Source organism: Myotis lucifugus, unplaced genomic scaffold (genome assembly GCF_000147115.1).
Source record: "Myotis lucifugus unplaced genomic scaffold, Myoluc2.0 scaffold_217, whole genome shotgun sequence".
Classification (NCBI taxonomy): domain Eukaryota; kingdom Metazoa; phylum Chordata; class Mammalia; order Chiroptera; family Vespertilionidae; genus Myotis; species Myotis lucifugus.
This window is the reverse complement of record NW_005871265.1, coordinates 690760-716354: the sequence shown is the minus strand read 5'-3', so window position 1 is coordinate 716354 and position 25595 is coordinate 690760. Positions and strand designations below refer to the sequence as shown.

Genomic DNA, 25595 nt, shown 5'->3' with positions numbered 1-25595 from the left:
ATTGTTTGAGCTCCTTGGCTCTCTCAACATATATAAAATAACTGCAGATGTAAAAAAAAAAAAAGCCATTCTTCCTATAACTTTGATCAAAAAATATCAGTGTGGGCCTTTGGCATGGTGATGCCACTTGTAGAGCAGAATAGATAGCTATCAATATATGAAAAGGTTGCTCTGCTAGCTTTAAAAGTTCCGTAGAGAACAGTCTGTTTTATCTGGACTTACTGAAACATTAAAGCAATATTATCAAGCTGTGATGATGAACATACATACAAGATAAAATCTTGGTTTTTTTTTAATTTACATTAGGAAGTACTAATTTTCTTTCTGTTTTTGTTCTCTTCACAAATAGTCACCCCTATAAATTTAATTTTTAAAAAAGAATGTTTGTGCTGGCCGGTGTGGCTTGGTTGGTTGGAGCATCCACCCATGCATCAAAATGTGGCGGTACAGTTCCTGGTCAGGGCACATATCCCAGGTGCGGGTTCAATCCCCAGCTGGGATGCATATGGGAAGCAATCAATAAAAGTAAAGAATGTTCAACTATGAAAACATAAAAAATAGTAATGCAATCATTTCACAATATAAATATTACAGTGATATAGTAAAAACTATTTTTTAAGGCTACCGAGGTATAAAATTGTATCTCTTTCACAATCAGGATGCTGTAAAGTATGATGCAGATTTTTAGTAAAAATAGATTTAATTTTTAAATTAAATTTATTGGGGTGACATTGGTCAATAGAATCATATCGGTTTCAGGTGTAGATTTATATGATACAAGAACTGTATATTTCACTATGTGCCCAACACCCAAAGTCAAATCTTCGGTCACCATATATTAATTAAACTTAATTTAAATAGGAAGGTTTAGTATACAATCCTGAGTGTGCATTCATTAATTCAGCACTGAGTTATCTTTTGTAACCCTTATTATGTTTTTGATTAATCTTTTATTTTATCTCAAAATAATTATAGATCGCATGCAGTTGTAAGAAATAATATAGAGAGGGCGAATATTTAAACTCCCCTTGTGGTTGCCCAAGACAAGCCTTGTCAATAAGTTCCTTTGCTTATTAAACCTCCACCTACTTAAAAATAATACTAATAATAGAGAGATATCTCATATAACACTTACATACTTTCCCCCAATGGAAATACTGGTATCTTGCAAATATCACAATCAGGATAGTGGCATTAATATAGTGAAAAATACAGGCAATTTCTATCACCACAGGTATTTCTTCAGTTGCCCTTTTATAGCCACACCCACCTCTCCTCTGATCTTCCTTTATCCCAAATCACTGACAGCTAATACATTCATCTCTATCATTTTGTCAATCAGAATATATATAATTGGAGTACATAACCTTTCAGGATGGTCTTTTTGTTATTATTATTATTCAGTGTAATTCTCTGAAGATTCGTCTAAGTTGTTGGCTGTAACAACAGTTTGTTCTTATTGTTGAGTAGTGCGGTATGGATGTACTGTGGTTTGTTTAACCATTCACCTGTTGAAGGACATCTGATTTATCACTAGTTTGGGGCTATTATACACAAAGCTGCTGTAAACATTTCATACAGGTTTTTGTGGAAACATACTTCTTTCATTTTTCCTTTTTTTATTGACCAATTTATTTGGTGCTCTGACCGAGAATCAAACCACATACACACGAGACAACACTCCAAGCAAATGAGTCACACAGGCCAGAGCAAACATGTTTTTATTTCTCTGGAATAAATGCCAGAAGTGCAATCACTGGGTCATATTGTAGCTGGGTGGGTTTTTTTAAAAACTGTTTTCCAAAGTGGCTGTACCATTTTTACGTTACCACCAGCAACGTGTGAGTGCTCCAGTTTTTTTACATCCTGACCAGCATTAGGTGAACCCTTCTATAATTTTTTTATTGATTGATTTTAGAGAGAAAAGAAGGGAAGGAGAACGAGAGAGAAAAAGAGAGAGACATTGAGTTGTTGTTCCACTTATTAATGTGTTCATTACTGAGATTGAAGCCATAACCTTGGCTTTTGAGTCAATGCTCTAACCAACTGAGCACCTGGCCAGGGCAACCCTACTGTAATTTTTTATGTCAGCATATTCTTGGGACATAAATATTAAGACAATGTATTTGTGTAAGTAATTCCATTTTCTTGTGAAATGATTTGTTCAATTGCATATAAATGAAAGATGGCCAGTTAAAAAAATTAAGAATAAAAGTTGAAACCAGTTAAATTGAAACCAATAAACTGAGCAACAACTACATATCCTATTTTACTTCATAAGTTTCTCTAATATAATTTTTATAAGCCATTGACTTATCCTCCATAGAAAAAAAAGCTGACAAGCTCAACTTTACCAATCACATCTTAAGTTTACAGCTTGACCAACAATTTGTTGTGTTTGGGGAGTTTTTTTGGTCAAAATTCAGTGAAGAAAAAAATAACTTATCAGCATAAATAAATAACCTAAAAACAGAGTATTATCACATGTATTCACTTCATTTTCTATTCTTTCATTTTCTATTTCTTTTTTTTTTTTCAGATTTACTTTCCCCTTTCTTCATATTATTTATCTAAGCCAATTGTTACCTCTCAAACACAATGTCCACAGAAGTGTTGCTAATCATTTGAAAAGACTCAGGAAACAAAGTCATAATCCATCTAGACTCAACTCACCACCTCAAGAAATCCCCAGGATTATATACCTATTCAGTTATTCAGGGAGTTAAACCCAGGCTTAGGTATAATAAAAGCTTGCTAAAATGCCTTTTGTCCTTTTACTGGAATACACAGTCTCACATGCAAAACAGAGAAGCAGGAAGCGATCACAGGAAGAGGAAAGATAGCACTACAGACTGAGAATAACCAGAACATGTTCTCTTGTGTTTTGAGTTAGCCTCTGCTTTCCATACCTTGAGAAGCATCAAATTAAAAGAATGTGACTTGAGACGGCAAAAGAGAGAGAGAGAGAGAGTAACCACATAGATTTACAGGCATGCTCATAAGTCCATGTAGTTGCACAGCTCCAGGCAGAAGGTTTATGTTCATTGAAGAGTGGAAAATGTTTAAGTTTTTCCAGAAGCACCATCTGTTTCTACGGCTGGTCTTGGTTTGAATTATTTATTACAATAATCTCAGATTTATCAGGTTAACCTTTGGATTGCCTCTTAAAAATAACTATGGAATATTTAGAATTTTTTGAGTAATGTGGTAGAATACAGGAATGAATTTTACCATTTTATTGAGAGGACTTAAAGTCTTTATCATAACAAAACTGACCCCAAAAATTGTGTTGTTTATGACATTTAATAGGTTTGCTTTTTACAGATATATACAATAAGTCCACAAGATGGCGCTAAGATAATTAAAAATTTTAAAGGATTATGAGTTGTGCAACTTCAAATAACAAAACAAAACAAAAAATTTCCCACCATAGTTATCGTAAGATAGCTGCCTTATTGGTCTCATAATGAAAAATGGAGAAGAAGAAACGAAAACAGTTTCCAAAATCAAAGCCAGGATTTTAAAAGCTGACAAATGGCTTTCTATGAATCTTTATGATCTGGTAAGTCTCAGTATCTTAAGAAAAATATAAGTGACTTCCTATAAGCAAAGTTAAAGATAAATGGAATGCTATGAAAGGATTAAATATAGAAACATTGAGGGAAAAATGCATTTCCAAAAGATAGAATAGCTTTCCCCAGTGCAAAATTACATTAATCTCAATGAGAGTTATTTTTACAAAATGGAGGGAGAAAATAACAATTTTTCACATATTTGTTGATGTAAGAAACATCCAAAACTATAGAGAATTTTCATAAGAGTTTATTTGAGCCAAACTGACAACAATTGCCAGGAGGCAAGATCTCAAATGCTCTAGAACAGCGATTTTCAACCAGTGTGCCACAAGAATTTTTAACATCTGCAATACCTGACTATTTAGTCAGGGGCACTGACCTCTTTTCCCTTAGATTGTCAAATAAAAAAAAATTACAACAGGCAACACAACAATAGCCATCTGGTATGAATGAATCAAAATTAACCTGTTTTTTTGTCAGATCAGCAAAAAATATATTTTGGGGTGTACTGCAGAATTTTAGTAATTAGTTCATGTGTGCCATGGGATAGAAAAAGTTGAAAATAGCTGCTCTAGAAGACAGTTTTTCAGTTTCTTTTATGCATTTAAATTTAGGGAGGAAACATAAGGAAAATTACACGAAGGTGGGAAGAAGTAAAGCAGAGACCTAATTACAGGATAGTTAAGATTATGTGCTCTCTTGCTTTAGAAGGAGAGGTCTGAAAAGAGTCATTCCAAGGGTGTGTTAATACAGTAGATGTGCTGAGACAATGGACAAGGTTTGCTAAAGGCAAAGATAAGCTTTTTACTAAAGCTTGTAGCCTGGGACATGACTATTCACCATGACCTGCCCAGTTAGGAACTTATGATTAGGTCACCTTGTGAGGTTACTTTCCACGGAACCCCTTTTTTGTCCACATATTTAAGAACTCCACTTATAGTTTCTTGGTGTTTGTACACTGGGACAACAAATGTTCAGTTAAAAATAGACAAATTTTTCAAAAATCAGTTAAGAGCCTAATTACTACACCAAATTGACTAGTCCAGTGGTCGGCAAACCGCGGCTCGCGAGCCACACGCGGCTCTTTGGCCCCTTTAGTGTGGCTCTTCCACAAAATACCGGCTCTTCCACAAAATACCGACTTCTGCGCACGGGCCACGAAGTTTCAGTCGCACTGTACGTGCGTACCCGCACGTGGTATTTTGTGGAAGAGCCACACTCAAGGGGTCAAAGAGCCGCATGTGGCTCATGAGCTGTGGTTTGCCGAGCCACAGTTTGCGGACCACTGGTCTAATTCAACTGCATTTTCCCAAGGTTTAGCTTCAAGACAGCATCTAACTCAGCCGTGGGCAAACTACGGTCGGGCCGGATCCGGCCCGTTTGAAATGGATCCGGCCCGTTTGAAATGAATAAAACTAAAAAAAAAAAAAAGACCGTACCCTTTTATGTAATGATGTTTACTTTGAATTTATATTAGTTCACACAAACACTCCATCCATGCTTTTGTTCCGGGCCTCCGGTCCAGTTTAAGAACCCATTGTGGCCCTCCAGTCAAAAAGTTTGCCCACCCCTGATAACTGGTTGATAGCATTGGAGAGCAGTAGAGGGTACAAGCTACAATTCCTTCTATATGAAGGTATCAGCCTTCTTTTCTGTGTTTCTTTTGGTTTTGTTGATGCTGTATTATTTTTTGGCTTAAACTATTCCCTCACCCATACCTAATTCATTTTTACTATTTGGAACCAGGAAGAACTGAAAAGCAATTATTCCTCATTTTTCTTGGTTTAAAAGTGTCATTTTAGTGATTATTAGCCATTTTTGAATTATGTGGATAAATTTTTAAGTTTGTTAGCACAAAGTTACACATGAAAAAATAAAATGGGGTCCTAGTGGTTTTTGAAAGCATAAAACACAACTTAGAAAAGAAGTTCTAGTCCCATTAGGTCAATGTTTTTCTTAATGAAAAACATTTCAGACTATGAGTCATGTGTAACTTAGCTAGGAGTTTTAAATCTTTAAATCTTAATCCTTTGAATCTTTATGGAGGCGAGCTCTTAAATGGAAAGCATCCCATACCTTACTCCTACCTGGCCTCTTTAAGATTAAAGTATAGCATCAATTATGCATGGCCATATTGAATTTCTGTTACTGAGCAAGTTTTTCAAAATTCATTTCTTAATTATCAAATTAATTGTCAATGGAGGAAAAAAAATATATGCTCTTCCTGGGTTCACCTTCAGTTTAGTGGCTATTCAGTAATATTCATAGCCAAAGGGAAGAGGAAATAATTGCAGTGTAGCCTTTCCATTATTATGTCTTTGTTTACTAAACACTATCGAGTCCCTAGGATATGTTGATAACAAATGAACCCAGACAGAAAACAGAAGCCCAGAGTTCACTGCCCCAACATCCATGGCTGAAGAAAAACCCTGCCAAGAACATTAGCTCAGGAAGACAGAAAGCATGACATGGACAAGAACACGCAAATGCAGTTAAATGTGACAGACACTGTGAATGTGAGTCACTGTATATTCAAGGATGAATAAGACACCATTCTTGTCCTCACGCTTCATAGCCCAGTTAAGAAACAGGCATTTATACAAATAATCACAATAGCTGCTAGCACTGTACAGATCATCACACCACTAGGAGGTAGGTTTGAGTTGCAGTGGCTATAAGACCCTACAGTCAGACAAGAACTGCTTAGAACAGTTTCCCGAGCATTGCCTGAATGCAATGGGTAGCACCAAAGTGGCATGAGATCCTTACAATGTCCTTATACTCAAGTTGTTACCTTTCTAGCTTAGGCAAGAAAACTAATGTACGAAAAACATTGAACACAGCTCTAGCAAAGATGTAAATCCAACTAATATTGCAGTCTAGCAACTGTAAAGTCCATATTTGTGTTTCCTTTCCAACGTTCTCAACCCTGACTGACTTTAAATTACTAGTATAGATGCTCAAAAGGTAAGAATCTGTTTGAACAGCAGTGGTCTAAAAAGGAAGTTTGGAAAGAGGCAATTTGACTTCTATTCTCCCTACTCTATTGAAGCTGCACTTTTCAGGGTTTACAATGAATTCTTCGTTGAAGGTTCAAACATTATTGTAGAATCATATCACGCTTTATTTGTTACGTCATTCTTTTTCCATCTCCCTCACTGTACCCAGCCAGTTGCCAAACCTTATAGTTACCTCCAATGTTTCTCACATCCATCCCTTCTTTTCCATTCACTCTAACTGTATGAATCCTAGTCCCCTGCCCTCCCCCCGCCCCCCACCAAAAAAATCGCATGCACACTTAAAGGAGTAACTGAAGAACATTGAATAAAGGGACTACTTACAGAGGTGTAAAAGGTGGTGAAGCTCCCAGGGACTTACAACAGCTGGAAGCCATCACCACCTTGAGTCCTGAAGGAGCAAGATGAGGAAGTTGTGTTACTGAAACCCAAAGAGAGCTGTACTTCTGGGAAAGGGGCCACCTGGTAGAGAATGTGGCTTCAAGGAAAAGGCAACATCATGACCCAGAGCTGTAGGGAATTTGCAGTAAGGAATAAATACTCCAGTCTCTTTCTCCTTTGACACCCCAATCTCCTGTTTTTGTCTCCAATTGGCCAAGCCTCGTTAAAAGCCAGATGCAAAGAAGCCCAGTGACTAGTCCACAAGGCTCATAAGGGCAGAGGATAGACCTCCAGGGACAAAGAAAGAACAGCGCACTCTACTCAGGAAGCTCAAAGCCCAGGATATCTCACCCAGCCTTTGTAATTACCTACCTGTTCTCTCCCTTCTATGGTCAATCCTCCAGCCCATGTATTGGTTCCATAAATAGTTGTTAATTTCTTTTTTTTAGTTGGAGTTACACATCACAAAAGCATTCTCTACCTTCTACTTCCTTTCTAGCTCTACCTGTTTCGTTATTTTCTCAGCAGTTACATTTCTCTAAAATTATTATGTTCATTTTTCATGTTCATCGCTCATCATCTACTTCCCCAAATAGAATTAAGCTGCCAGAGAGCACTGGACTGTGCCTACTACAGAGTGGGCATTCATTTATTAATGAATAAAGGCACACACATGAATGACCACTGTATGTTGAACAACATGACTGATGCAAAATGAATCAGCTATAAAACCTGAACCCAAGGACATAGAAATTAATTCATCTTTTTAATGCCCAGCATCTTTGAGTGCAGTTCCCAAAGATATATATTATTGTCAGGATGCACAATCCCCATCTTTTACTACAAAAGGGTAGAAATCACCTGTTTCTCTGCCCAATGGTAGCCAAGACATGAGCATATGACCTATACCTTGCCAATCAAATGCTCCACTTTGAACCTTGGAGGAGTGGCAAACAGAAGTATGTTCCGATTATATCGCTTCTTGTCTCAAGAATCCATCAGTAATGCTGTTTTCCAGTTAAGTATTTCCAGTTAAGTATAAATTTCTTGGGCTGATTTACAGATTTTCCAGGTCCTTCTTGTGTACCATAAGATTAATTAAGAGCTGGAATTAGAGTTCAAGGTCAGGACTGTCCAACAACAACAAAAAAAACCGTGTACTGTCTTTTCAAATGTTACCTCTGGCATCCAATGAATGAATCAGTCAGAAAAGAATTAGTGAGTTGAGCAGATGTGTTTTTATTTTACCTTACAAATCACAGACCTGATTTTATAGTTAGAAGATGTAACTTTTAAATTTTCTAAACATTCCTTTCAAATGAGAATTTATTCTCATTCATTGTGAAGGAGTCTTGGCCACTTTTAACAATGAGAGAAGCTGTTTCTTTTCATCTCTTACAAAGAAAGCAACTAGAAAAATCAACCGCAATAAAGAAGTCATGTCATTGTCTAAGCTGTTTCATGAAATTGATTTTGGTTTTTATCAAAGTCTTCAAATCACAAAGTAGTAAATAGTATATATATGTATATATATATATATATATGTATATATATATTTAATGTCAAATGTTTTATTTGAACTGTTTTCTTGAAAATTCACCACTAATTCATTAAAAGAGAAGAAAGAAAGCCTAAAATCAGAATTTAAAAGGGTGTTTAGAGAATGGTAACAATTATTTCTAACCCAAAAACCACAGAATTCAAAACCACAGTTCAATTCAATCAGGTGAATATAAAAATATACATTGCTATTGGCTGGTCAGTCCTTCAATGTACATCTGACCTGAGACACCATTCTTGCAAATAGAAGAGAACAATGAAACTACAGAGGTAAAGAATACTGAGAGGGAAAGCTTATATTTTGGTGAGCTATATCTTATATTAATGATGATATAAATAAAATAATTATAACTCACCATTTATAGGTCCTGTTAGTCATATTAGCCTTTGGTTAAGAGCCTGATTCTAGGTCCAATGTTGGCAATTAATGGATTAATTATTTAGTAGGTGATTTTAGAGATATTTTTTCTTGGTAGAGAGTGATTACAGAAGTTAGATAGATAGATTGTGGATAGAAAGAGACAGATGATAGAGATAGATAGATAGATAGATAGATAGATAGATAGATGATAGATAGATTATAGATAGCTGAGAGATGATATTTAGATAAATTGAAAGCTTTCTGATATGGTACTGAAAATAACATTAATTTTCCTGGATGTAGTTATCAAGTATATAAACACTGGTTAAAGTTGAGATATATTTCAATACACAATTTTGTAATTTCACTCAAGGCAACAGGAAACCACTGAGTGGTCCCCAGTATTAGGAGAGCTTAAGTCATGTCAGTACTTATTAAGGTTATATAAAGCACATGTCACCTACACCAGTAATTACTGGTATGGTTTATGACACTCCAAGAGTGGTATAAAATTATCAAAACAAAATTAACATTCTTAATTTTAAAAAATATGTCTTAAGACTCTGCAAAAGAACTCAATGAATATAACCAAATAAGTAATAAAATATTTCACTTCAAAGTTGCAGGAAATCAACAATCTTTACTTAATAAGCTAAGCAAAATGATGGCTAAAAGTCAGAGAAATTACTCAAACCCATAGAAGCATTACTTGCCTGATGCTATACCTCCACCCAGTGGCAGTTAATGCTAACTGGACTAGGAGGACTCCAGCCAGACAAGAGCAAAGGAAAGAACAAAGATGTTCACAGCTGTGAAGAGCTTCTGCAAAAAGTCAGGTTCCAACATTAGAACTTCCTTGTACAAACCACACCCATTATTTCAAAGTATTCAGAGGCTCAAAGCTGCAACATCATTTAGAATAAGGAAACTAAATCATTCGACACCACAGTTATGCCTACAATTTGAAAAAACAATGAAAACTGGAAAATTAGGTCAATTGTCCAGGTATTTGACTCTACATAATTAATAACCCTAGGGCTGACTTTTCCACTGTATATTCTTAGGTAACATTTGTACAATCTGAGATTAGAATTTGAGCATTTTGCCTTCATTGGGTTTTCTCTGATTTCCATGGCATTTCTTGTGAAATGCTATTCCCTTCAGCATGTAAATTCAATGAAAGAACAATCTGGTTCATAGCTGTCCCCCAACCTTAAAACAATGCTTGTCCTATATTATGTTCTCAATATATATTTATTGATTTAATGAAAAAATATGATTCCTCCTATAATACTTGGGATATGTAGTCTTTTATTCTCAAATACCTTTGAGAATCTGAAAAAAAGCAATAAATCTTTTCTCCCAAGATATACATGTATAATTATGCATACAGTTTCCCTTGGACTCTATCACTCATGTTTATGGACCAAGAAGTTCTGCTCTAAAAATAACATTAAGACCAAACTTCAAAATTGGGAAATTGAGATGATTAATTGCATACATTGTTTTTGCCCACTTTGCTTCAGCTGTTACTATCTCAGATCATGACCTGACAGTAAAATGAAAACTAATGGGGGAAAAATCAGTTATATTTGAAAATCATGCAAAATATCAATATATATATATATATATATATATATATATATATATATGAAGAACACAAGAAAAAAATTAATCTGAGAACACCAACCACTCAGTCTACTATTGTTCCCGTTCTCTTCTTCACAGGGTTGTGCCCAGAGTGGTCATAGTGATCAGCAGTCTGAGAAGAATGAGATTCACCAGGTCCAAATGCCCAAAGAAGGCACGCCTGGGGCTTTACCCCTATTCTGCAATAAGGGCCAAGCCAGTGCCCAGAAGTTTCCCCATAAGTCAATAAATCTATTGCTCAAAATGAATTTGGCACAAGGCAATAAATCTATTGCTCAAAATAATTTGACACTAAGACAGTGTCCTAGCTCTGGGCTCTGAAATCCTTGTTGCACCAATAGTTGCACAACCTCCCTTTTCTATGTCTTAGGTTTTGCAACCATTCCTTACCTGCATCTTTATGGCAAAACATAAGAATTTTTCAATTGTTCTCTCCCAGAGCATTTCTGTGGGCACATCTGGTGCTGGTTTGCAATTTCTTGGTTTGCAACCTCGGGAGTCCCCCAGGTGTAATTTGGCACTGGCCCCATCCGTGAAAGGCAGGGAGATACTAAAGAAGGAGGCAAACCATTCCAGATTGGTAGGTGACAGGTTTAATAAGCAAGAAAATGTAATATATATGAGGCTTGTCTTGGGCAGCCATAAGACGGTATCTCTGCACCCTCCCACCAGAATCTTCAAAGTTTATATAGAGGCTTATTTTTTTAATATTTTGCATGATTACAGTCCAGATGGTTTCAACAACACAGTGCTGCATCCTTGAAGTGACTGTCAGTATGAGAATAGTAGGCAGAACCTGCATTCCAAGGACGGGGGGCGGGGGAGGAGCCTCTGATTGCCCAGGGTCAGCTCTCAAGTCAACAGGTGGTCACAGCCTCTTAATGACTTCCTCCAACAACTGGCCACAACCCATGACAGCTATCTACTTTAATTTAATTGAACTATTATTTACTGATAACTCCTATGGCCCAGACTCTCTCCCAAACATTGTGGGGATGGAAAAAAAACAAAAACAAAAAACAGCAATTCCACTCCTATGAATGTACCTGAGAGAGTTAAAAACGTGTGCTTATACAAAAGTTGTCCATAGCAGCACTATTCATAATACCCAAAAAGTGGAAACAACCCATCTGGTCATCAAGTGATGACAAGCTAAATAAAATGTGGTATGTTTATACAATGCAATATCTATTAAGTCATCAAAAGAATTAAAGTAGTGATGCATGCTGCAACATGATTGAATCTTTAAAACATGCTAAGTGAAAGAAGCAAAACACAGAGGACCACATACTGTTTGATAACATTTATATGAAGTGTCCAGAATGAGCAAATTCACAGAGATAGAAAGTAGAGTAGTGGCTGCCAAATAGGGTGGGATTGTAGGAATTGAGATTAACTGCTAATATATACGAAGAATTTTTTTGGTGCAGGGAGATGGAAAAGTTCTGGAATTAGATAGTGATGATGGTTACACAACATAGTAAACATACTAAAAAGAACTGAAGTGTACACTTTAAAGTGGTGACGATTATGCTGTGTGAAATATATCACAGCAACAAAAAATACTATTTAAAAAAGTCAAGACTGTCCATATTTCTGGAGAGGATAGTAATTGGGAAGGGGCACACAATTACTTTGGGGGAGCTAGCAGCATTTTATTTCTTGATTTGGTTGGTAGTTACCTAAGTGTTTGCTTTAACTTATTAAGCCATATATTTATGTTTCATGCACAATTCTGACTGTATGTTTCACAATAGAAATTTTTTAAGAGAAAGAAGGTGTGAGATAGTACATTAATATCCAAAAAGAAACTAAAGTAACACAATTAACAAGGAATCTCAATTTTTTGGAAATGAGATAAATGAATATACATTTAAGGCAATAAATTTTTACATTTTATATGTGTTGGTATCATTACATATTCTTATATCTCAAATCGGTATCTTAAAAGATGTGCATGGGGGGGGGAGAATTATTTAAAACTGAAGCAAAATCAGAAAAATAAAGATCATATACAAATAGGAAACACTGACCTTATAATTTTATAAATGATGAAAAGGTAACTATATTTTTCCATAAAAAGTTAATCTATTACTAAATTAATCTATAACTAAAACAAGTTTGGTGAGCTGTGAAAAATTCAGAAATCTAGATACTTTTTTTGAAAAATAAACACTTAGAAATTACCTGTAATATATGCAACTTGTGTTCTTTGCCCATTCCCCTCTCTTCTTTCCTCCTCTTCTTCCTTTTCCTTCTCTTCTTCCACTTCCTCTTCCTCCTTTTCCTTTCACCATTTCATACTAAATAGGTGTAAAAAGGGAAGCAAAATAATGTTGAATAAAGAAAACTCTTGTAAATCAAATACCTTTTAAGTATTTTGAGAAAGTAACCACATAAAGAAGTATTTTAAAATGATGTGTCACCCTAGCTGGTTTGGCTCAGTGAATAGAATGTTGACCTGCGGACTGAAGGGTCCCGGGTTCCATTCCAGTTAAGGGCACATTCCTGGGTTGCAGCTCAGTCCCCAGTGGGGAGTGTGCAGGAGGCAGCCAATCAATGATTCTCTCTCATCATTGATGTTTCTATCTCTCCCTCTCTCTCTTCTTCTCTGAAAACAATAAAAAAAATATATATTTTAAATGATGTGTCTCCCTCTCTGCAGAGAGTTTTACATAATAAAATTTCAGCACATGTTCAGTAGAAGTAATAATATATATTAATTGATATGTTATAAATCTTTCTCTAGGAAGTCTACCATTTCTACAAATGTATTTTAAAAAAATTCTTTCTATCTAAGATCCTCCTTCCAACCAATAGAGCAAACCAAGAAAAAAAAAGTCATTTAAATCCAAACCCATTTACTAAGGTTTTGTTGTACCAATCTATTAGAAGCTATAAATATGCCAGGCTTTGTCCATGCAGAACATCATATTTTATCTGTCAGCTACTGACATTGATAGAACTACAAAAAAGGAAGAGGAAATTACTCCTTTTACTTCTGCATGGTAACAAAAGCGCTCTTTCTCCCTCCTCACTTCTATACCCAGCTCTTTTGTATGCCTCCTACTCATCGTCCTTCAAACCTCAGTTTCAATATCTCTTCTTCAGGGAACAAGTTACATCCTCACATTCTTGCCTCACAGTCTCTATCCTTCTCCTTCATAGCACTTGGCACAATTGAAGTTAATGATCTGTACAGTGTTTGTTTGATACTTCTTTACACCCACTATATTGTAAGCCTCATGAAAATAGAAAGCATGGGTATCTGAGTTGCTATTGTATCCCAGCATCTAACCTGGTATATGGTAATAAATAAATAAATAGGAATTTTATATTTTATTCCCTTGAATTCCCTTACATTAAAATTCAAAAAAAATAAGATGAATTTAAATACCAAATAAGACATGTGATATATATACTTAGCCTAGGACAGTGCCAAACTTTATTAAAATTTATTGTTTAATAAATATTGAACAACATCATTATGAGTCAATACCAGGCCATAAAGTCATACATTTACTATAAATTGATATGATTCTTAATCTCTCCTGAAATATTCCTATTAAATTTTCATAAATAAAAGGGAAACTTAAATGTATTGGTAAGTTCTCTATTTTAATATCTGTGGCATTTAATTAAAACATAAATCTGTATAGCCCACATTACTGGTTTGGAATATATGTTTGGTCTCATCTTGTATTTTCCGCTGTATATCTCTTTCCCCCTACCTGGCTTTATTAATAGAAGGTTGATTATCTCTCTCTTCTGACCTGCCCTTTCCCTTTCTGAGCCCAAAGGCTTATTCATTCAAAATGCCTGGCTGATGGTGAAAACAAGAAAGGTCCCTTGCCTCACACAGCTGTTGTTTCTTTCACTGTCACCAGGTGTCACTGCTGAAAACCAGCCTTCGCCATCTAACGGACACATACATGTGTCTCTAATCTGCAGCAAAATCCTTTCTAATCCCAGTCCCTGCAAAACTCCACCCTTGAATGTAAGTTTATAGCTCTTTAATTTTCTACACAGATGCTCAGTCTTTTTTTTTTTCTTCAAAAGCATCACACTTAGGCCAGAGTAGCTGAGTCCACAGGAATTTACAGCCTGCTTCATACTGTGCCAGAACTCGCAAGTCAGGGGCCCCTGGTTTAAACATTTCTCTTTGATATGTTTTGTTTGTCCACACTTTTAAAAGTCACATCAAGTTTTTTACAGAAAAGAACTGAATTTCCAGTTTCTCTCAAATAATGTTGCAATACTAAACTTCTATCTGACCACAGCAACAACCTCCTGGACCTGAGTTGCAGGCACTTCCTTCTGCCTCCTACGTCAGATCACACAAGGCAGGCACTTCTCTACAGTCTTCTTCCACTCCACACTCTTCAATGTGGCTGCTACCCGACTTAAGGCAATTGAGTGTATGTTCATTCTAGGCCCTAATGGTTACCCAAGGTCAAGAATCCAGAGTCTGTCTTTTTTCACACACTTTCCTATGTGAACCTAGGGGTCCTCACCTGCCATGAAACATTAATCAAGGCCACTTTTGTTCATTAGAGAGGTCTCTGGAACCTCTCCTCCCAAAGACTCATTGACCCCCAACCATCCAGTAACAGGTTCTACAGACAAGGCCAACTATATAATTTGCAAGGCCCAGCACAAAATGAAAATGTGGGATCTCTTATTCAAAAAGCCAAAAAAGTGCCAGTGACAGTACTACAACATAAAACTTTTCCTTTTTTTATGGTCCCTCTCTCTAAACATGTCAACATGTGTTTTTTTATTTACTATTTAATAAAATAGTGGAAACCTCTCATGTATAGCCAGTTGGTCAGAAGCACAGGTAACAACCTGGGATTTTCACTGGCATCTGAGGTAGAGGATAGTCTTGCAGCACTAAACCCTTAGCCTGTGGAGTCTGACATTATCTCCAGGTAGATAGTGTTGAGTTGAATTGGAGGACACCAGCTGATGTCAGAGAACTGCCTGTTGGTGTGGGGAAAACTGCCATACATTGTAATTGGTGACCAGAATTGTTACAAAGCATGTTTTATTGTAAGTTATCAAATCATACTAGCCAAAGTTCTGAAGGTCACCAAGTAGCAAATATTAAAGCGATCATTAATGAGGAGGCTCAGCTTTTCCTTCTCAATTAAATACAACTTAGTAAGGAGCAGAGAGAATTATTATGTTTCCTTTGCCTCATCTCCTTTCCCTTTCCATCTATGTACATTACATCGGATACTATGTAATAGATCATACTTCCACAGTGACCTTCATTCCTGAATATAATTTCTTGTACCATGCCACAGAAAAAGTTTTCTTTACCAGAAGAAAGCTTAGCCAGCCCAATTTCAATTGCACATTAAAATGCGGACTTCAGCCCTAACCAGTTTGGCTCAGTGGATAGAGCGTCGGCCTGTGGATTGAAGGGTCCCAGGTTCAATTCCGGTCAAGGGCATGTACCTTGGTTGCAGGCACATCTCCAGTGGGGGGTGTGCAGGAGGCAGCTGATCGATGTTTCTCTCTCATCGATGTTTCTAACTCTCTATCCCTCTCCCTTCCTCTCTGTAAAAAATCATTAAAATATATTTTTTTTAAAATGCAGACTTCAATCATTTAATTTAATTTCTCTGATAAAAGGATGATAAATATGCTATAAAAATATGATGATAGTGTCCATTTCTAGTGGGAGATTTTAACAATCTATTAATAATCGATTTTCCATGCATTTTTTGTTTTTCTTTTTCCCAGAAGGTATGGTTTTAGTTTTTTCCCACAGAAATTTAAATATTTGTCTCTTTCAATACTTCTAATCCTATGATGCACCTTCCATCAAACTGTCTGCCTTGGGTTTGTCTAAAATAAAGGATAAGAAAATTTAAAACTAACACTTAAAAATATTTTATTTCAAGTTTACCAAAATGAAATTCCCATAAAAAATAATATATACCTCGCCCTCTCTTATTTATTTTTTTCTTATATGAGTACTAAGTTGTAGGCCTGGTTGGCCCTCCAATAATTCTACCATAGAACAAATTTAAATTAAATTTCTAAGATTCAGTTAAATCCATCTGATATTCCCATTTTTAAAAATGCCACTATGTGGAAAGATACTCTAAACTGATAATAATGTAAACCTGAAGGAAAAGATTTAGTTGAACTTTTATAACTGGATTTTAGACAAAATGTTGAATTATGCATTATGAAAGCAATGCTGCTAAGCAAAAAAGACAGAGCCCTCTTTCAAGTCTTCCCAAGTAACTGTGTTAGGTCTCATGTCCCGACTGATAAGATTTCCTAATGACATTTAGCAAGGATGCTGACTATAAGAAAAGAGACATACCTCACTCAGCAAACTATTTTGGTTGTAAATGTTTAGGCAATTAAACAAATTATAAATGGTTAAGATAAAAAGATGCATAGCTAAGGAAATAGAAAATAAAAAGGAGCTATTGATGTTTTCAAAGTAATAGGTTGTCCTACAAAATATATACATACATTTTGAATAATTATAAAGGCAGTGTTTATTAAAATACATTTCATTTTCAAAATTGAGCTATCAGCTGTTATATACACACTTTGGCCTATAAAGTGTGTATACATTTGAGGGGACACCCTGTATATGCCAAAGAATGCTGTTTGTGGTGAAGCCAACATCAAAATAAGCTCCAAGTGTTGGAGCAAACACTGTTCAGGGGTAGCTATACACCACTAAGCTACTAATAAAGGCACTAACCTCAGCTTGTATTGGGACTCAGCCAAAGCCAAACAATAGTTTTCTTTGAAGATTAAACCAGGCAGTATTCACCAATCCAGCTGATGCTCAAAACTAATATTGAGGATGTTGGTTTCTCAAAAAATTAAGCATGTTTATTCCACTTAATTCCACAGTAATTCCACTTCTGAGTATATACCCAAGAGAATTGAAAACAAGGATTCAAATGGATATTTGGACAGTAGAATGGTAGTTTCCAGAAATGAGAGGGGGTATTATGGAGGTGTTGCTTAATGGGTACAGAGTTTCAGTTTGGGAAGATGAGAAAGTTCTGGATGAATGGTGGTGATGGCTGCACAACAACATGAATGTACTTCATGTCACTGACCTGTATACATAAAATGATTTCAATGGTAAGTTTTATTATGTATATTTTACAATTTAAAAAATCTTATAAAAGAAACAGATCTTAGCCATGTAAAATTTTTAAAATTCAGATAAGCAAAAAATTGTCATATTTTACAAACAACTGTTATATATAACAACTGTTAGCATGGGGGGGGGGGGAATACCCTAATACCAATGATTATGCTAAATGTGACATGACTAGTCATATCCCTAAAAAAAAAGTCAAACAGTTTAAGCAAAACCAAGTTGAAAGAAATCTTAAAAGTCCTATCTTTTATGCCGGAGGCCGGTCCATCCTTGCTGCTTGACGCAGTCGCTGCAGGAAAGAGGCATCTGCACAGCATGTGTTTCAGTGGACCTGGCGTATGTAGCATACTGTTTTTAATATGTTTGCTCCCTTTAGCGCCATGTGTTTTAACCAAGGTCACCTCTCCGAGAAAGGTTGTTTCCCCAGGTGGGGATCTTTCCCTGAGGTTAGGGAGGGGATACAACCCCTAATTAAGTGCCAGGCGGGTAATTAAGCTACATGGTCTTTACTCCCTGGAATGGAGATGAGAAACACCTTAACCCTTGTAATAGAAATTGACGGGATTGGAATCGGCTGGTATAAATACGGATGTAATAAGACAATAAACGTCAGATCCTCATCAGTTCCTGACCAGAACTCCGACCAGAACTTTGGCTGGAGATCCTGGCTATAGGTCCTGACTAGGCTGCTGACCAACTGAAGGCTGTCTTCGTGTCATTCCTTCTTCGCCGACTCCGTCCACACCTTTGGGGACCCCTGGACCTGCTGGGATTGGACCCCAGCACTTTTACACATGAAGAAAACAGCAACAGAGTTCCAGAGGGGTTAAGGAACTTCCTAGAATTCAAAATATATATTGACTCTCTTAGCTAGTGCTCATTAATGCAACATATCTATTTGACAAGTATTTTATCCTATCTAGAAAAAAAGCTAATTAAGTCCTAAACAAATTAAATCTATCCATGATAGCCAATGTGTTTTCCATTTAAACACTTACTTCACAGATATAAATAGCACAAGGCTATAGCACTTTATTTGGGGGGCGGGGGGGAGAGGATGGCTGCAGCACTTTAATTCACAGATAGGAAGGTGGTGAAGAGTATAATTTAGATGGCAGCCCAGCTCCTATTAGGTATACAAGTACGAGAAATTATCATTTGATAATTTATCATTATTACTGTTTTGTGTTTTCATCAGTGTTCTTTTTCATACATTTAGATTACTCAGTATCATATGGATTTTCAAACACCTAAAAGTTCTTCTCTAATGTGGAAAGAGAAATTGATTAAAACATTGAGAACAGAAATTGTCTCTTTTAATACTTCATGTGGCCTCACTACAATAAGAGGAACAGAATCCACTTGATCTAGAATACAGCCACTGTAAATTCAACTTGACTTGATTTTTTTTTTGCATAATCTAGTATTTATAATCAATTCAATCAATATCTGAGTATATAATTTTTAGAATACTTATGGCCTTTCTGCTATTGTTTCTAGTTTTTTAATTAATTTAATTTCTAATTACATTTGACATACATTATTACATTAGTTTCAACTATATAACATAGTTATTAGACATGTATATACCTTACAAAGTAGTCACCTTAATAATTCTAGTACCCATGTGACACCATACATAATTATTACACTAGAGGCCCAGTGCACAAAATTCATGCACTGGGGGGAGGGACTCCCTCGCGCAGTCCGGAACCCCTCAGGGGATGTCTGCCTATGGGAATGGGCCTACGCCAACAGTTGGAAATCCCTCTTACAGTCCGGGACCCCTCGCTCCTTATCGCCCGCCTGCTCCTTACCACTCAGCTTGCTGCTCCTTAGCGCTGCCATGGAGGCAGGAGAGGCTCCTGCCACCACCACTGTGCTCACCAGCTGTGAGCCCTATCTTTCTGTGTAGTTGTCTGTGAGCTAACTGCTCTCCTCCTCAAATAGGGCGAGCAGCATGTGAGGGCAGAGCATGCTGTCATGGAACGCAGAGGGCTGCCCAGAGCTGAGGGGAGTGGCCGGGCCCACAGAGTGAGAGGTGGACACAGAGGATTCTATCTCACTCAACTGTGAGTCGGACTGGCCGGCCTTCATCTACCTGACCCCACCCAGGGAGGGACTGAGCAGGGTGTCCGCCTCTCCATTCTCCATCCTTCTATCTGTGACACCTGTCACCCTTGCCAGGCCTCCCCTAAAATGAGTTCAGCTCAATCCCTGAATGTAAAAGGCACAGGTGGTGGGGTTCCACTCCAGTGCCCCCTGATTCCCAGCAACAGGACCTGGTCTCAGGACGGTGGCCACAGCTGCAGAACATAGATCTGTTTCAAGAAAAATTGGGGCCCTGACCGGTTTGGCTCAGTGGATAGAGCATCGGCCTGCAGACCGAAGGGTCCCGGGTTCAATTCCGGTCAAGGGCATGTACCTTGGTTGTGGGCACATCTCCAGTAGGGGGTGTGCAGGAGGTAGCTGACCGATGTTCCTCTCTCATCGATGTTTCTAACTCTCTATCCCTCTCCCTTCCTTGCTGTAAAAAATCAATAAAATATATTTTTTTAAAAAGAAAAGAAAAATTGGGAATGCAGACTTTCGTATGAGCCCCTATTCCAAAAGGGGGCAGTTTATTCACATTGTGACAAAGACACCTTCAAGAGTAACATAAGTGGGTAAAGTCAGGGCCAAACCGGGCCATTTCCTCATCCAATCTCTCTGAGGCATGTGGACAGAACTAAGTCTCAGCTCTTCGCAGGACACTTCCAGGGTTGTTTTTTTTAAGCCTAAAGGACAGTAGTCTGTCTCTATTCTTGTTCTTTGGGATTTTTTTCATCGTTGGATAAAAGGATACGTACATTGGGGCAATCCTCTCGAGATACAGTATTCCAGTTGCACCCATGTGATGATGACAGCGCCCCGCAGAGGGAGGGAGCCGACAGATGGGGAGCAGGGAATTCTGAAAACCAAAGCAAAGGTTCAGAACAGGGAAGAAGTCCTTGGTGTTCTGAGAAATTTGGTCTCCTTCCTCTGCGGTCACACAACTGTCACACGCCAGGCAGTCACTCAGAAATATCTTCACATCGGCCAACTTATGGAATTCTCCCTTCACTCTCCTGAGCTGGACTCCGGACGTTGACTGAGGCATTCTTTTGGTCATCGTTTGGTTTTTGTTTTGTTTTTCCAAAACTTTACAAAGTTTATATGAATATAACATACAAAGATGCAGCCTCCTTTGTAGAAACAGGGAAGGAAGGGGTGGTTAAGTAAGGCACACGGAGCTGCAGCAAGCACCAGCTGTGGGGAGAGCCAAGGGGGAGAGGAGGTTGGTACTGGGCCTGAGGCCCTAGAGCAGTGATGGCAAACCTTTTGAGCTCGGCGTGTCAGCATTTTGAAAAACCCTAACTTAACTCTGGTGCCGTGTCACATATAGAAATTTTTTGATATTTGCAACCATAGTAAAACAAAGATTTATATTTTTGATATTTATTTTATATATTTAAATGCCATTTAACAAAGAAAAATCAACCAAAAAAATGAATTCGTGTGTCACCTCTGACACGTGTGTCATAGGTTCGCCATCACTGCCCTAGAGCCATTTCTGGGGAAGTAGGAATTCCCTCTGAGTGCCACGTTCTGAGGCTGAACTAATTGGTCAAGCTGAGGCAGAGGTGGGTGGCCATATCAGCCATCTTTGGTGCTGTTTACCCTTTCCCACTCCAGCTCTGTTTAAAACCCCAGAGCTCTGGATTCCCAAGGCCCCTTCCAGAACAGAGGCCCTAGAAGGGGGTGAGAGGAAGTGAATAGGGCAAGTTTGAAAGCCAATATGCCTGTGTGCTGAGGGATGGCCGGAGACAGTGGTGAGAGGTAGCAGAGGAAGGGCTTTCATACATACCTTTCTGTGGGAGCCACAGGTGAAGGAGGCCAGGGGAGTAGAGTAGGAATGGAGCACCATGGCCCCAGCCTCTTAGGCATCCCTGTCTGTCCTCTGCAGTGTGCATGGAGCAAAGGGGCTGTCTCTGAGGAGGGGCCAGGCCAGGCCAGGTGACCATCTTGAGTTCTGGCTGAGGTGATGGTCCTCACCCTGAGATGCCTTCTAACTGGTGATGGACCCAGGCCGCTACCGTCGGGACCCAGGTGTTCGGTCGTCCATCCAATTGTGACGGCCCTAGGCTATTATTAGTATAGATTATTGGATATATTCCTTATGTTGTATTTTACAACCCTATGACTATTTTTATAACTAGCAATTTTTACTTCTTAATCCCTTTCACCATGTCCACCCATCCCTCAAACCCCTTCCCATCTGGTGACCATCAATATCTTCTCTGTATCTATGAGTTTGATTCTGCTTTGCTTGTTTGTCTTTTTTAGATTCCACATACAGTATATGTGAAATCATATGGTGTTTGTTTTCTCTGACTTATTTCACATAGCATAATATCCTCTAGGTCCATCCATCTTGTCTCAAATGGCAATATTTTGTTCCGTTTTATGGCTGAGTAATATTCCATTGTGTATATGTACCACATCTTCTTTATACATTCCTCTCTTAATAGACCCTTAAATTACCCTGGCCGGTGTGCCTCCGTTGGTTGGGCATTGTCCCATGCACCAAAATGTTGCTGATTCGATTCCCGGTCAGGGCACATGTCAAGGTTGCAGGCTCTATCCCCAGTAGGGGTATGCAGGAGGCAGCCAATCAATGTTCCACTCTCACATAGATGTTTCTCTCTCTCCTTCCCCCTTCCTCTCTCTCTAATAATCAACACAAGTATTTTTTTAAGTAGATGCTAAATTTGTTTCCATATCTTGGCTATTGTAAATAATGCTTCAGTAAACATAGGGGTGCATATAGGGAGGGGCAAAAGTAGGTTAACAGGTATGAGTAGACAAAGCAGTTTTTGTGTTATTATTTATTAATTATTGTGTTCTTTTCCATACAAACAACTATAAACTTACTTTTGCCCCACCTTGTATATTCTTTAGAATTAGTGTTTTGGATTTCTTTGGATAAATACCCAGAAGTGTAATCACTGGGTCATAAGGCAGTTCTATTTTAAATTTTACCCTTCATTAATGTTTTCAGTAATGGCTGCACCAATCTGCATTTTAACAGTGCACAAGGATTCCCTCTTCTCTACATCCTCACCCACACTTGTTGTTTGTGGATTTATTGATGATAGCCATTCTGATAGTGACAGGTGATATCTCATTGTGGTTTTAATTTGCATTTCTCAGATGATTCGTGGTGTTGAGCATCTTTTCACATATCTATTGGCCATCTGTATGTCCTCTTTGGAAAAATGTTTATTCAGATCTTTTGCGCATATTTTAATTGGATTGTGTGGTGTTTCTTGGTGCTAAGATGTATGAGTTCTTTATAAATTTTGAATATTAACCCCTTATAGGATATATCATTGATGAGTATCTTCTTCCATTCAGTAGGCAGTGTTTTATTGGTAATTTCCTTTGCTATGCAAAAAAAATTATTTCAATGTAGTCCCATTTGTTTATTTTTTCTTTTGTGTCTCTTGCCAGAGAAGATATATCAGGAAAAAAGCAGCACTACTAAGAGCAATGTCAGAGAGTTTACTGCCTATGCTTTCTTCTAAGAGTGCCAGGGTTTTTGTTCCAACATCTAGAAGTGTTCAGCAATCTGGAGAAGGACTGTGTGTAACTTAATAAAGAGTCCAGAGACGAAGCATAATTTTGAAAGGCATTTGGGGGTCAGAGGAGCCTAGCTAAAGAAACTAAGATCTCCTCGTCTCAGGACCCCTTACTTTTTATTAACACAATTTGTCCTAAGGCGAGATGGAGATATACCCTTCAAAGGGTAGGGTTAGGTACAGAATCCTTTGTCAGAATGGAAGAATTTGCCTACAGCTGTTCAGGTGTTTGGCCAGTAGGAGGCAATAACATGTAGATTAAGATGCGCTGATTGCTTGTCTGGCAGCAAGCAATCATCCTTTTCAGGTTTGGGGAAATGCCTTTAGCCATTCCCAACAGGCGATAACATATGAGACTCAGCCCTTGCTGACATGCTGGAATTGGCTTCCGGCATAAGAGTTTTATGAAAATACAAAATTTGTGCACTCATGCGGGGTGGTCCCTCAGCATGTCCTGCATCCTCTCGCAGTCCGGGCCTAAGCCGTCAGTTGCACATCCTAGTGCTGCCTCAGAGGCAGAAGAGGCTCCTGCCACTGCCACTGTGCTAGCCAGCTGTGAGCCGAGCTTCTGGCTGAGCGGCACTCCCCCTGTGGGAGTGCACTGACCACCAGGGGACAGCTCCTGTGTTGAGTGTCTGCCCCCTGGTGGTCAGTGCACGTCATAGCGAGCAGTTGAGCGGCCTTCATGTATCATTAGCATATTAAGCTTTGATTGGTGAACAGCCTACCAGGTGACTGGACACTTAGCATATTAGGCTTTTAATATATAAGATCTTCTTAAACTTAGGATTCTGACATTTCCTAAGGCTGGGGAATTTTCAGGTTTTTTAAGGAGGTCCATGGTTTAATAAGTAAATAAGATGTTGCTCACAGCATATTTTCTTTTGCCTAATTTTTTCATTGGGAAATCTGATTAAGAGCAAATCAGTGTTACCAAAAAAAGGTAAGCACTAGTACAACTACTATTAATTGCAACACATAACTGAAGCCAACCCCTAGGTCTTGGTGCTGATAAAGTTGTGAATACTCTGACCTCCTGGCATATGCCTTACTGATGAATGTAGTTCATGGAGAGACTGCCACTTCAGGTGATGTCTTCAATTTCTGCTATTGATAGAGCAAGGATTCTCAAACTTTAATGGACAGAAGAGACTCACTCACATTATTTGTTTTACAAACTGCATCCCCAGTTTATGATTCAATAGATCTGGGAAAGAAATCCTTCATTGATCACACACTGAAGATGATTGTGAGGCAGGACCATGGACCATGTGTTAAATCCCATTTGCTACCTAAGTTCCCTCTGTCATAAATATCTGGATTCGGGCTATGAATCTAACAATGTGATAATGGGCTCTTACTGATGTATAGTGGCACAGATGAGAAACTAATTTTGCTCAATGAAAAGGAAAGGCAGAGAGAGTAAAAGAGATCCCCAAAGAATAGGTGACATTTAATCTGGGATTTTAAAGATGAGAAGGAATTTTCTAGCCAGGACTACCTTATGCAGAGCTTTGTATCCTCAGAGGAGCATAGTTTATCCTGTGGAGTGGTTGTTTCCAAACACAACAGCTGCATCAGAAATCTCCTGAGCTACTTATTAAAATGTAGATTCCCAAGCCCTCCACTACATTGAACTGAATCAAAGCCCCTGGGGAGAGACCTGGGTATCTGGACTCTTAATTAACCAGGGTCCCGGGGATTCTGATAAGCAGCCAGTATGGGAACTATTGGTAGACCAAGAGTTGTCCATCCTGAGAGTCCACTAGGTCCTTAAGAGGATACAGCATCTGAGAGTTGATGGCAGGAAATATCCAGCCGGGGAGCAAAATATAGTCAAGGAGAAGGTCCAAAGCCAGAAATAGGTCAGAAAATTTCCATAGAAGAAGAGATAGATATAAATATGAGGATTAGGCAAATGAGTTGGACTAGAAAAAGCATAAGGTGTGACCACAGAAGGCAGTTTGTAGAAATAAAGACAAAGTGAGACAGAAAAGCATCCCATAAGAGATCAGGCAGAGGTGAGCTTCCTGAACTCTACATATCCAGCCGGGGAGCAAAATATAGTCAAGGAGAAGGTCCAAAGCCAGAAATAGGTCAGAAAATTTCCATAGAAGAAGAGATAGATATAAATATGAGGATTAGGCAAATGAGTTGGACTAGAAAAAGCATAAGGTGTGACCACAGAAGGCAGTTTGTAGAAATAAAGACAAAGTGAGACAGAAAAGCATCCCATAAGAG

General features: G+C 38.1%; 1 pseudogene; it reads left to right on the top strand.

Annotated features, from left to right (window-relative positions):
- Positions 1–3466: 3466 nt before the first annotated feature.
- LOC102440929 overlaps positions 3467–25595 on the top strand; it is a 36957-nt pseudogene continuing 14828 nt past the window's right edge.